General features: G+C 30.5%; 1 non-coding gene across 1 annotated transcript; it reads left to right on the top strand.

Moving 5' to 3' along the window:
• Positions 1 to 1,215: 1,215 nt before the first annotated feature.
• TRNAW-CCA lies at positions 1,216 to 1,289 on the top strand. Its single transcript has one exon. It is a non-coding gene; the product is annotated as a tRNA-Trp (tRNA).
• The last annotated feature ends 11,246 nt before the right edge of the window (positions 1,290 to 12,535 follow it).

Genomic DNA, 12,535 nt, shown 5'->3' with positions numbered 1-12,535 from the left:
AAGAAAAAAGGAACGAAAAATATTAAAAGTTAATAATTCGAAATAAACTTCTGAAAGATTTCGTTCCAATTAATGTAGTACAGTAATCATTAAGTAATATAATGATTTGGAACTATATTTTGTTTCGAATCGCAGTACAATATTTTAGTTTTCATTTAAGTATCTTGTATGATATTTTGCCCCCTTCCTATCCATTCCATTTTTATTTTTGGTCTCACTCTATTTATTATTAATAGAAATGGAATGAAATTCTTAATTCAATTCCATTGAAGCCTAGACCAGATTCCGAGTTTCACTGAGGCTGAATCCACTTTTATCTTTTCTAATTGAAAAAATTTTCATTCTCAAAAATAAGAAATAAAGAAGAGGGAATTAATTAATTAATTACAGATATTGAATTGATTTTCTTCACCCCTTCCCGTGCTGTGCCAATAACTAGAATGAAAAAAAGGGGAATATCAATGCATCTGGGAAAAAACGATTGATCTCTATCAAGAGACCCGCCAAAGCCCCGAACCATAGAGTACTTATTACTGGTGCCACGGAAAGATATGTTTTTAGATCTCGCATTTCAAATCCTCCTTTTTTAGAATATTTTCTTTTTATTTGATTCTAGTATTTATTAATTTGATTCTAGTATTTATTAATATTATTTATTCTATTTTTCATAAAAAATATTTAACTATATTATATTAATATTATTATATTAATTACGAATAATTCGTTTATTTAATAAACGAATTATTTTCTTTTGAATTTTTTCATTATTCTATTTTCTATTCTATATATTCTTTTTTTTTCTTTATATACATATTATTCTTTATTCTTATTATACTTTCTATTTTAAATTCTATTTTTATTCTATTTTTTAATTTAATTCAATATTCTTTCTTTCTTCTATAGAATATTTCTTTTTCATATTCTATTCTATATTATAGTCTAGGAAACTAAAAAAAAAAGAAAAATGATAGGATAATTGATATGTATATCAACGAAGAAAAGAAAAATGTGGAAAATAAGACAAAGATTCTTTATAATGATACTGGAAACCAATGGAAAGGGATGTAGCGCAGCTTGGTAGCGCGTTTGTTTTGGGTACAAAATGTCACGGGTTCAAATCCTGTCATCCCTATCCCTAACTATTACTTATTATATGATATCACTTATCATATGAGCAATAATAAGGGATCATATAAAATAATTTATGAGAATAAAGCGCTCTTAGTTCAGTTCGGTAGAACGCGGGTCTCCAAAACCCGATGTCGTAGGTTCAAATCCTACAGAGCGCGATTCCATTATTATTAAATTGAGAATTACACTGAAATAATTGAGCAGCAGTCTAAAGTATGAATTTATTGAACCCCAGTATTAAAACAAATAAATAGGGGATCAATAAACAAATGAGACATTAATTAATCAAAGGTCCAGCTGATCACCTCGTCGGTATTGTAAATATGCAGTTACAAATAAGCCAGCTAAAGTAATAGGAATTAAACCTAACACGATTCCAAATAGAAAAACTTCAATCATTTTTTTTGTTCGAAAGGGAAAGGGGGAGGTAATATTTATCCTTAAATAATAATCTGTATTGATCATTCATTTTAATTTGAATGACCAAAAATTGGAAATTGACACGGTAAGGAACTATAGAATATCTTGAATATTCCAAGATTTCCAACTAATTTCATAATTTTAAATCAAATAAGTCGTATCTTATTCAGACCGATAAATAGAGCTGAGGTTATAGTTAAAACCGCTAGTAAAAAACCGAAATAACTAGTTATAGTGGGCATAAAGAAGCTAAATGAAATATGTTCTTTTTATACATATGTTTATAAAGCACTTCCCTAAGTTTCCATTTTTGAGAGAAAAAAAAGAAGATAAATCAAAATATCCCTGAAAAGATACAATTGAAAATTTGAGATTTTTCAATCAATTATTACAGACGAACAAAAATAAATATAGTGACATAATAAAAAAATCAATTCATCATCTGTGACATCTACCCATCCTGTGATTCCAAATGAACCGATTTATTGAACAACTCATGAATTGAGTAAAAGTAAACTAATCTAATTAAAATATTCATTTTGATTCTTTATATATATATAAATATTTATATTTGTTATATATATATTCTATAAAATTCTATTTATATTAGAAAAAAAAAGATTCTATTTATATTAGAAACTATAATAATAATTATATGCGAAATATAAAATAATAAAAAAATAATAAGAATTTTGTTGTTCAAATTTATTTAACTTTAAATTAATATGGAAGAAAATAGGAGAAAAAATGTCTATTTTATTTTGACCCCCTTTTTCTATTGTATCTAATTTGTTTTCTTTTCACTTTTTTTTTTCGAACAAAAGAATAGAGTGATCTTAGAATGCCCTTTCCTTTTTGACTTTTCTTTTAACTCATTTCATTTTGTAGTAGGTTCCATTCTTCGAATATCTACAACGAGAAGAAAAAGGTATCAGATCACTCCAAACTAGGGTTCCACAGTTTTTTTCTCTGCATATTTTATTTAAGAGGAAAGGTCTATCCTTATAATTAAGCCAAGAAAGAGCCTTTATTGTGTTTAATACAAGAACAATTAATCCAATTTTTTTTTTTCAAAATTGGATTAATTGTTCTTTTTATGTCATCAAATAGTATCTATTACTGCTATTATTGTTACTTGTTACTGGACAACAAACCAATTCCATTCTTTAAAGTCGAATTCCATTCTTTAAAATGAAAAAAAAGAGGGAGTTCGAACAAAAAATATCTTCGACAACCACAATAAAGTATATTTATAGATTTGGGATCTAATTGAATTGTAGAAATATGATAATCTTCTTTATGAATTATAAGAAATCAATCCGTCGTATTCACATTTTAATTGATCTTCCGTTTCTAGTCCGAAACTAATAATACAATGTGGAGAACCCTCATTTTAGACTATTATTCTAATTTTTTTATATTCGCAAACTTTGAGGAATTTTCTATTGAGTAAATCGAAACAACCAATAAAGAAAGAACTTATCTAGTATTAGATTTCGCCACTGATTGTGAAATTTCGTTGCTGTGTTAGAAGAAGGATAGTTATACTGATTCGGTATACTCAAAAGACACCCTTGGTACAAAATGGACGATCTAACAAGGATTACATTTCAGTAAATTACGACTTACTGATCTCGTCTTTTATGGAATCGATCCCCCTTTTGACTGTACAAGAATATGTGGAGTTCGACATGTCTGGAAGCACAGGAGAACGTTCTTTTGCTGATATTATTACCAGTATTCGATACTGGATTATTCATAGCATTACTATACCTTCCCTATTCATTGCAGGTTGGTTATTTGTCAGCACGGGTTTAGCTTACGATTTATTTGGAAGCCCCCGCCCAAACGAGTATTTTACAGAGAGTCGAAAAGGAATTCCATTAATAACTGGCCGTTTTGATCCTTTGGACCAACTCGATGAATTTAGTAGATCTTTTTAGGAGGCTCCAATGACCATAGATAGGACCTATCCAATTTTTACAGTACGATGGTTGGCTGTTCACGGACTTGCGGTACCCACCGTTTCTTTTTTGGGATCAATATCAGCAATGCAGTTCATCCAACGATAAACCTAATTCGAATTATAGAGCTACGACACAATCAAACCCAAATGAACAAAATGTTGAATTGAATCGCACCAGTCTCTACTGGGGGTTATTACTCATTTTTGTACTTGCTGTTTTATTTTCAAATTATTTCTTCAATTAATATAAGAAAAGGGAATAGTAAATTATATATATATATTCGGAATTCTCTTATCTCGTTCGGAAGGATATCATTTCATAATTATCTATGACTGTTTATGTCTCTAGCATGACTGACTACTTGATCAAATGTGGAGGAAAGTGGGATAAATGGCCGATACTACTGGAAGGATTCCTCTTTGGATAATAGGTACTGTAACTGGTATTCCTGTGATTGGTTTAATTGGTATTTTCTTTTATGGTTCATATTCCGGATTGGGCTCATCCCTGTAGGAATCGTATTATTTGAGTCTTCGAAATGAAAGCGTAAGAACTCAACAGGACCCCCTCAAATTCGTCAAAGAAAGAGTGGATCCCTGTTGAGTTTTTAATAATCATAATATTTTTTAATAATTTTTTTTATTCGTATAAATGAATGAATAGATAACTTTTTCTGATGTTTCAAAAAACTCCATTTCCCCTTTTTTGATGTTTTTGAAAAATGAACTTCATTCATTTTTTCAAAATATCCCTTTTCCTGGATAATATTTGTCCATCCATACTTTTTTTTTTCTTTAAAGTTGAAAGAAAAATCAAAAGAAGAATTAAAAAAATCACTTAATTTACTTCTTCTGGGTGACGCAATGGAAATTGATTCTATTGTATTTCTAATTTTCATATGGATATATATATATCTATTATACCGATCAAATATCATGTGAATCGAGCCTTTTCTATACTATACTAATAGAATCTTACTCTAGATCGAAATCTATTTTAGTCTCTAATGATATCGAATCATGATTGAATTCTTTTTTTTTTATAAACAAATTAATTGAAGAAATTGGATTTGGTCAATCAAATTCCCTAATTCCCTCTCTTTTTTGTTTGTCCACTACGTATTATATTATATGCATCCAATAAAAAAAAATATTATATGTCATAAAAGTTCTAAGTTGGAAAAAATCGAAACTAAGCTAAGAATAGGCTTATTTCAGGAAGGGGATTCAAAAATCATATTCTATTAATATTTTGTAGAATATTTCTATTTCGACACAAGCAAGAAGGAATCGGACTCTAGGAAAAGAAAAAAATCCCTCCTAGAATCCCGTTTTCCCCATTTTAATTTCTACTTTGCTTAAAATTTTCTGCCTATCTATTTTGGGTTTAGTATCGAATCGAATTTTCTTCTATTATAATAGAAGAAAATTTTGATTCTAGAACTTTCTATTCTCTAGAACATTGAAATATGAAAAAAAAAACAAAGAAACAAAGTCAAATAGTCTTCTTCACAATATACATACTATAACTGACTAGTATTACGGTACAAAAGGAATTCCCTAAATCCTAAATATAGTAGAAAAAGACTAGAAAGAAGCAAGGGTCTTTTCATAATTTTTTTATTATATTCTAAAGAATAATAGAATTATATAAATTATCAACAAAAATTTCGTTCTTTTCACGAACTTAATATGTTGATAAATCCGAAGCCCTAGAAATTCATTTCGGACAATTGAACCTTCTCAAATTGTTTTTTCTTAAGAACTAAAAAGATTTGTGCCAAAATAATGGATGCCAAGAAGAACAAGAGACCCTGGACACGTAACGGATCTTGAAGTACTATTTCTGCATCCCCTTGACCAAATCCACCCACATTAGGATTACTCGTTAATGGTTGATCAAGTTTGATAGATTCTCCTTCTGAAACAAGAAGTTCTGGTCCTGGAGGTATAATATCAATCACTTCACGTCCATCTGATGCATCCACTATAGTTATTTCGTATCCCCCTTTTTCTTTTCGTATGATTCTTTTTACTATACCTGCTGCTGTAGCATTATAAACATTATTATTACTCTTGCTCCCGTCGAGATAAATCTGACCCCTTCCCCTGTTCCCGCCTACGTATATAGGATATTTTAAAAAATGAACATCTCTCTTAGTAGCGGGATCTGGGGAAAGAATGGGAAAGGTGATTTCATTATATTTCTGACCAGGAACAGGACCCACCACAATAATATTTTTTTTTTTAGGGCGATAGTTTTGAAAAGACAGATTACCTATCTTTTCTTTAATCTCAGGTGAAATACGATCAGGAGGAGCCAATTCAAAACCTTCCGGTAAAATAAGAACAGCCCCCACATTCAAAGCCCCTTTTTTACCATTAGCAAGAACTTGTTTCACTTGCATATCATAAGGAATTCGAACAACTGCTTCAAATACAGTATCAGGAAGTACTGCTTGTGGAACCTCAATATCCACGGGCTTATTAGCTAAATGGCAATTGGCACATACAATACGTCCGGTTGCTTCTCGTGGATTTTCATAACCCTGCTGTGCAAAAATGGGATATGCATTTGAAATGGGTGCTCGAGTTATTATATATATCATAATCGATATGGAAATGGATCGAGTAATCTCTTCCTTTATCCAAGAAAAAGCATTTCTAGTTTGCATGGTCTAATCATTGATCCTGAAAATTTATACAATAAAATTAGGTAGGTCACTGGCATAGTTCCCTATCCATGATTCTGCTATTTACTGAAATTAGTTTCCTGGAATATAGAAAGAATCCGGGGGAGGGGGGGAAAGAAGGAAAAACAAAAAGTCATTTTTTTGATAATGTTTTAGCTTTTATACAAAAAAAAAGAAAACAAACTTTAAAATTGGATCAATGGATCGGTTTTTCAATCAGTCATTCATTGAATGATAAATCACTACAAGTGACGGAGATACGCGATTTAAATAACGGAAAATCCAATATTTAAAAATGGTATCTAAAATGACTGGAAAAGTGGAAACAAGACCAGATATAATTTGAGCATTCTGAACAAATCCAAAATCTTTATAGACAGAAACAATCATTAGTTCCCAACCATGGGTCGAATGGAATCCTATACATAAATCAGTTAATAGAAGAATAAAAAAAGCTTTTAATGTGTCACTTAAGTTATATAGAAATTCTTGAACCCAAGAGTTAAGAATCAAAAGTTCTTGATTACCTAGAATAGAATAACCACTTAGAATAAGGAAACAGATTATATTTGTCGATAAGTGCAAAATCGTATGGATACGATCTTCGTTATACGTTTTGATTAATTGGATCGTTTCTTTGTAGATTCCAGTACGAAGGTTTTGTAGACGTGTTTCCGGGTATTCCTTTAGCATTTCATCCAAAAGGAATAGTTCCTTAAATTCTATGAATTTTTTTAGAATACTCTTTTCTTGAATATCATTCAAGAAAATTTCGGATTGCCTAGTATTTCGCCAATTAGTAAACCAAGATTCCAGACTTTTCTTAAATGTAAAAGAGATACACCAGGGCAAAAAGACTATAGATATAAGATATAGAAGAGGAATGAATGCTTTCTTTTTTTCCATTTTTCGTCTTTAATCAACTCAACTTCACCTCATTCGTCAAACTCTATATGATAATAATCTTTCTATCAAGCATAACTTCTATTAAAATTCATAGAACCTATATCTAAATCCATAATCTATTCCCGCGTTTTTTTTATTTGAAATTCGGGAGTTAGTCCTTGCCTTGTTTAATTTAGAAAGAATACAGAAATCGAAGGAATCCACCGTCAAGTCGAATGAAGAAAAATAAATATTGTTTCAAAAGATCTCAATTGCTAAGATTCGAAGCAATTACCCGAAGTGCTCTTTTGTGTATTCATCAAAAGGAGTAATTCGGGTAATGAATATTATAGTCGGATTTCGAAACCAAAGAACGTCTCATCTATAAATATTTCAATCGGTACACACAAGAAATAGGACAATTCCACAACTTTTTGTGCAATTTATCTAGTAGAGTCAAATTCTCCTCAATAAAGCGGATACATCAAGAAAACGGGTACATCCACGAATCTGCCTATTTCGAAAGCTTTGTCTACAATTTCTTGGAAACTCAAATCATCTTCAATACGAGTCAAGGGAATGAGCTCATAGTTTATGGTTTCCATAAAAACAATACGATAAAAAGTAGGGGTACGAGTCAAAATATCCCTTTGAACTTCTGGCATTATTTTGATGCACCGAATATCTTTCATAGGTACTTTGAAAATTAGACGACGCTTTTCTCCAAGAAATCCAAATCCCCAACGAAAAAAATAAACCATTCTCTCTTCTTTTTGGAAGATATCATAACCACCATCCACATCCAAAATAATCGCGGCCCACAAAAAAAAACTAATAAGAAGACCCACGATTCCATCGAAATACATCGTGGCCCCTCGTGGAATAAATGGTAAATAAATATAGTTCGGAATAAATGGAAGAAAATTACTAATTTCCTCAGGAAAAAATAGAAAATCCCTACCAAGATAACTGGTTATTCCAACCAAAAACAACACGAATGAAATTAAAAGCAGGACGAAGGACCAGAACAAATAACGTATTCTTCGATATTCCGTTACACGATATATCAGTATCTGTTTTGATCGCAAAACTACATTCATATTCATGATTAACCTCCTGAATTTGCAGCGAATGAATGCATTTTGGATTCAAAATCCAATTTCAACTTTCATATATATATTCTATTAGGATTGGGTAAAAAAATCAACCCCCCAACCAATTTCTTTTTCTTTATTTATGAAGTAACCTTTATCAACTAGCACTATTTTAATGTAAACCTTTAGGAGTAATTCATCTAATTGATTCCAGATCTAAAAAAATATATGAGATTTCCTACTGCCCGTATCTAAAAAATCTTGTTTTTTTGAACATGAAGAAATAAAGAAGCCATTGCAATTGCCGGAAATAATAGGCCTACTAAAGGCACAAAAATGGAAGGTAAGTTTATCATAGAATGGGTACCTCGATTTACTATTTGTACCGGTTATATATATATATATATATATTATTGTTATATTAATATTTTTATTATTCTTATTTATATTGTTATAAAGATAGTCTATAATCACTAGAATTCATATATACTTAGTATATATGAATTCTAGTGATTATAGCTAAGTGAATATATATATATAATGAGTATAGAATATAATAAATCAATAATAAAATGAAATCGTAAATAATATTCTAATAAATAATAGAATCCAAAGTACAAATAGAATCTAATAATAAATAGAAAGAATGTAGAACTAAATAAATGGATTTCGTCTTCTATTTCTAGAAGAAACAAACATATGTATGATAATACACCTTTTTTTTATTCTTAGTATTCCTCTATTATTATCTTATTACTTTGCTCTTGTGTGTTCTAATTTTTGATTTTTGTCTCAAAATTTGTGTTTTTTTGTTTGAAATTCAAAAATGAAAATCAAAAAGAATTTTTGGCTTTCCTCATTTTTCATTTTGAGTCAAAGAAAAGAAAGCATGAAGTTGAAATAACTCACCCAGAACTCCCTTTAAAGGATTAATCTCTTCCTTTATCCAAGAAAAAGCATTTTCTAGTTTGATGGTCTAATCATTGATCCTGAAAATTTATACAACTAAATTAGGATAGGTCACTGGATTTAGTTCCCTATCCCATGATTCTGCTATTTACTGAATTAGTTTCCTGGAATATAGAAAGAATCCGGGGGAGGGGGGAAAGAAGGAAACAAACAACAAAAAGTCATTTTTTGATAATGTTTTAGCTTTTATACAAAAAAAAAAGAAAACAAACTTTAAAATTGGATCAATGGATCGGTTTTTCAATCAGTCATTCATTTGAATGATAAAATCAACTACAGGTGACGGAGTACGCGATTTAAATAACGGAAAATCCATATTTAAAAATAGTATCTAAATGACTGGAAAAAGTGGAAACAAGAACCAGATATAATTTGAGCATTCTGAACAAATCCCAAATCTTATAGACAGAAACAATCATTAGTTCCAACCATGGGTCTAATGCGAATTATAGAGCTACGACACAATCAAATCCAAATGAACAAAATGTTGAATTGAATCGCACCAGTCTCTACTGGGGGTTATTACTCATTTTTGTACTTGCTGTTTTATTTTCAAATTATTTCTTCAATTAATATAAGAAAAGGGAATAGTAAATTATATATATATATTCGGAATTCTCTTATCTCGTTCGGAAGGATATCATTTCATAATTATCTATGACTGTTTATGTCTCTAGCATGACTGACTACTTGATCAAATGTGGAGGAAAGTGGGATAAATGGCCGATACTACTGGAAGGATTCCTCTTTGGATAATAGGTACTGTAACTGGTATTCCTGTGATTGGTTTAATTGGTATTTTCTTTTATGGTTCATATTCCGGATTGGGCTCATCCCTGTAGGAATCGTATTATTTGAGTCTTCGAAATGAAAGCGTAAGAACTCAACAGGACCCCCTCAAATTCGTCAAAGAAAGAGTGGATCCCTGTTGAGTTTTTAATAATCATAATATTTTTTAATAATTTTTTTTATTCGTATAAATGAATGAATAGATAACTTTTTCTGATGTTTCAAAAAACTCCATTTCCCCTTTTTTGATGTTTTTGAAAAATGAACTTCATTCATTTTTTCAAAATATCCCTTTTCCTGGATAATATTTGTCCATCCATACTTTTTTTTTTCTTTAAAGTTGAAAGAAAAATCAAAAGAAGAATTAAAAAAATCACTTAATTTACTTCTTCTGGGTGACGCAATGGAAATTGATTCTATTGTATTTCTAATTTTCATATGGATATATATATATCTATTATACCGATCAAATATCATGTGAATCGAGCCTTTTCTATACTATACTAATAGAATCTTACTCTAGATCGAAATCTATTTTAGTCTCTAATGATATCGAATCATGATTGAATTCTTTTTTTTTTATAAACAAATTAATTGAAGAAATTGGATTTGGTCAATCAAATTCCCTAATTCCCTCTCTTTTTTGTTTGTCCACTACGTATTATATTATATGCATCCAATAAAAAAAAATATTATATGTCATAAAAGTTCTAAGTTGGAAAAAATCGAAACTAAGCTAAGAATAGGCTTATTTCAGGAAGGGGATTCAAAAATCATATTCTATTAATATTTTGTAGAATATTTCTATTTCGACACAAGCAAGAAGGAATCGGACTCTAGGAAAAGAAAAAAATCCCTCCTAGAATCCCGTTTTCCCCATTTTAATTTCTACTTTGCTTAAAATTTTCTGCCTATCTATTTTGGGTTTAGTATCGAATCGAATTTTCTTCTATTATAATAGAAGAAAATTTTGATTCTAGAACTTTCTATTCTCTAGAACATTGAAATATGAAAAAAAAAACAAAGAAACAAAGTCAAATAGTCTTCTTCACAATATACATACTATAACTGACTAGTATTACGGTACAAAAGGAATTCCCTAAATCCTAAATATAGTAGAAAAAGACTAGAAAGAAGCAAGGGTCTTTTCATAATTTTTTTTATTATATTCTAAAGAATAATAGAATTATATAAATTATCAACAAAAATTTCGTTCTTTTCACGAACTTAATATGTTGATAAATCCGAAGCCCTAGAAATTCATTTCGGACAATTGAACCTTCTCAAATTGTTTTTTCTTAAGAACTAAAAAGATTTGTGCCAAAATAATGGATGCCAAGAAGAACAAGAGACCCTGGACACGTAACGGATCTTGAAGTACTATTTCTGCATCCCCTTGACCAAATCCACCCACATTAGGATTACTCGTTAATGGTTGATCAAGTTTGATAGATTCTCCTTCTGAAACAAGAAGTTCTGGTCCTGGAGGTATAATATCAATCACTTCACGTCCATCTGATGCATCCACTATAGTTATTTCGTATCCCCCTTTTTCTTTTCGTATGATTCTTTTACTATACCTGCTGCTGTAGCATTATAAACATTATTATTACTCTTGCTCCCGTCGAGATAAATCTGACCCCTTCCCCTGTTCCCGCCTACGTATATAGGATATTTTAAAAAATGAACATCTCTCTTAGTAGCGGGATCTGGGGAAAGAATGGGAAAGGTGATTTCATTATATTTCTGACCAGGAACAGGACCCACCACAATAATATTTTTTTTTTTAGGGCGATAGTTTTGAAAAGACAGATTACCTATCTTTTCTTTAATCTCAGGTGAAATACGATCAGGAGGAGCCAATTCAAAACCTTCCGGTAAAATAAGAACAGCCCCCACATTCAAAGCCCCTTTTTTACCATTAGCAAGAACTTGTTTCACTTGCATATCATAAGGAATTCGAACAACTGCTTCAAATACAGTATCAGGAAGTACTGCTTGTGGAACCTCAATATCCACGGGCTTATTAGCTAAATGGCAATTGGCACATACAATACGTCCGGTTGCTTCTCGTGGATTTTCATAACCCTGCTGTGCAAAAATGGGATATGCATTTGAAATGGGTGCTCGAGTTATTATATATATCATAATCGATATGGAAATGGATCGAGTAATCTCTTCCTTTATCCAAGAAAAAGCATTTCTAGTTTGCATGGTCTAATCATTGATCCTGAAAATTTATACAATAAAATTAGGTAGGTCACTGGCATAGTTCCCTATCCATGATTCTGCTATTTACTGAAATTAGTTTCCTGGAATATAGAAAGAATCCGGGGGAGGGGGGGAAAGAAGGAAAAACAAAAAGTCATTTTTTTGATAATGTTTTAGCTTTTATACAAAAAAAAAGAAAACAAACTTTAAAATTGGATCAATGGATCGGTTTTTCAATCAGTCATTCATTGAATGATAAATCACTACAAGTGACGGAGATACGCGATTTAAATAACGGAAAATCCAATATTTAAAAATGGTATCTAAAATGACTGGAAAAGTGGAAACAAGACCAGATATAATTTGAGCATTCTGAA

The sequence above is a fragment of the Abrus precatorius genome, unplaced genomic scaffold (assembly GCF_003935025.1).
Source record: "Abrus precatorius isolate BTA unplaced genomic scaffold, Abrus_2018 Scaffold0, whole genome shotgun sequence".
NCBI lineage: Eukaryota > Viridiplantae > Streptophyta > Magnoliopsida > Fabales > Fabaceae > Abrus > Abrus precatorius.
Note: the sequence above shows the minus strand (reverse complement) of the source record. Positions and strands in the feature narration are given on the sequence as shown.